The following is a 2,500-nucleotide window of genomic DNA, read 5'->3' on the forward strand; positions in this document are numbered from 1 at the left end:
CCTGCGATCGGGGTGGGGAGCTCTACCAGAATCACCCGCCAAACTTCACCGGGGGCGTCTCCCGGCGCCCCTGCGCTCGGGTGACGAACAGCGCCCCGGGCTATCCCGGGCGCCCTATGGCGTCCACCTTCGATCGGAAGGGTGATCTCGACTCGGGCTGAGGCGGGCCACAACAATCCGCGGTCACATCGGAGCCGTCCAGGCTAACGAGGCCCCGGCTCACGGGTAACCCATGGGGCTGGACCGGGAGTCCGCCGTTAAAGAAGAAAGAAATGTAGTGCAAACCAGAACCAGTTTTTTTTATTTATTTTATAACTCGACTAATAATCGTCACAAAATTATAAACTTGGTACCTACGGATAGCCCTGGGCCCAACCTAATACAGGATGTCCATAACTATGCGCTAATTAAATAATTAATGGGTATTAAGGTCGGTCTTAGTAAATTGCTATATAAAGTCTAAGACCAGAACCAGTATTTTAAATTTATTTTATAACTCGGCTCCTAATTGTCACAAAATTTAAAAATTGGTACCTATGGATAGCCCTCGGCCCTACCTAATACACCGTGTCCATAACAATGTGGTAATTAAATATTTACTGGGCGTTAGGGTCGGTCTTAGTAAATTGCTATATAAAGTCTATATAAAATTTTACGAATTTAAAAAAAAAATTCCTACCGTCAAAAATAGCGACGCCTAGACCACCACACCTGTTCTGACGTTAAATCCTACTTGCACACACGTGTGGGAATAGATTAGATATCATCTAGAGATAGAATTCCTAATTATTTAATTAAAATAGAGACTCTAGATTTAATAGTTGTGTCATAGTTACATTAAGTCGAATTAGCGAAGCGGAGGCGGGAACTAGATTCTAGATCTAACACTTCGATTGCGATGAAAAAAAAATAGCTTTATTTTAAGGCCGACAAGGCAAATACGGTTTAATTAATATTAAAGAAATAAGTCCGAACACCTACCTTAAGCGAATCATCTACACAACACATGACTAGAAATAATACACGTCCACACGAAGAGCGATTGAAACGGTGACTGCAACGGTGAAAACTTGTACGACGGAAACATGGCGCCTAGGTTATGCCTACTTCCGGTCTGATGAAAATTTTTAATTCATTTTAAATTTTGCGCTCTATTTCGTCCGCGCTTGTCCACTTAAACTCTACAGAAAAGATAGTCTATATAAAAATAATTCCTAGAAGACAATTTTATGAGAGATCACCCACATTTATTTACCCTGCCTGTCTACCTTAGGGTTAGAGTTTGAATTTTTCTAGATTCAAGCCAAATATGCCGTGTCGATTAAACGACGACGTACATAACAGAGCGAAGACAATGAATGGTTCCTTAATTAACTATAATTACGGTCCTAATACAACTACAATTCACCATAGTACTAATATGTATGTGTATTGTTGTTTTGGGAGTTCTGTCATTACATTTTAAATTATAAAAAAAACGGGTTTACGATACACTTCATTACGCCGCCGATCGTGGTTTTAGATTTAAATTTGGTCGGATTCGGTTTATTATTAATTTATATAATACTTTATACATACTTTAATTCATTAAATACATTTATCTATGTATTTATTTCATTAGTTAAGTATTTGTTTAACTAAAAATTATCAATTTAAGGCATAACAATTACAGAAAACGATTGTATTTGAGATAAGTCTTATCGAACCATTTAGTAGCTGGGTCGGTTTATTATTAATTTATCTAATACTTTATACATACTTTCACTCATTAATTACATGTATATATGCATTCATTAAATCATTTAAGTATTTATTTCATCAAAAAGTATCGATTGAAGGCATAACACTGATAGAAAACGATTGTATTTGAGATAAGTCTTATCGAACCATTTAGTAGCTGGTTCGCGGGTCGGTTTTATTCCTTAACTCTAGATTTAAGTCTATCGTGTTTAATTTCAATTTAATTTATCACAACTTTTAGATTTTGTACTAGATTAAGCTACATTGAAGCTTATTTTTCACTATTTAATCAATAGAGGATATTATATAATATTTTTAAGTCTAATATTACGCAGCCGTTTGTTAAATCTAGTTTTACAACGACGACTCGCGCGATTTCGGTTTGGTTTTAAAACTTAAGTTCATTGATTCTTAAAATATATATTCCAGTTAGAATAGAACTGAATACGTACCACATGATGTATACACACGTTTGGGTTATTTATTTATTTTAAATTTAGTTTATTATGACCGATCGTAATTAACTTTGGCGATACCGGGCTGATATGTCTTATCGACCGGAAAACTACTGTCCCTTCGGTCGACTAGTTGGTCTTAGACGGCATTACCGAGGTTTGAAAACTCTTACACCGTGTTTTTATTTTCACATAGATCCTATATTTTGATACCAGTCATTCGTTTAAGTTTAAATTAGAAAACGTGAAATGTAGTTTATTGGAAACACTAATGTTTTTAATTTTGTACAAAATAAATTTTTATT

The sequence above is a fragment of the Physella acuta genome, unplaced genomic scaffold (assembly GCF_028476545.2).
Source record: "Physella acuta isolate Inbredline_101_S28 unplaced genomic scaffold, ASM2847654v3 ptg002266l, whole genome shotgun sequence".
Taxonomy (NCBI): Eukaryota; Metazoa; Mollusca; class Gastropoda; family Physidae; genus Physella; species Physella acuta.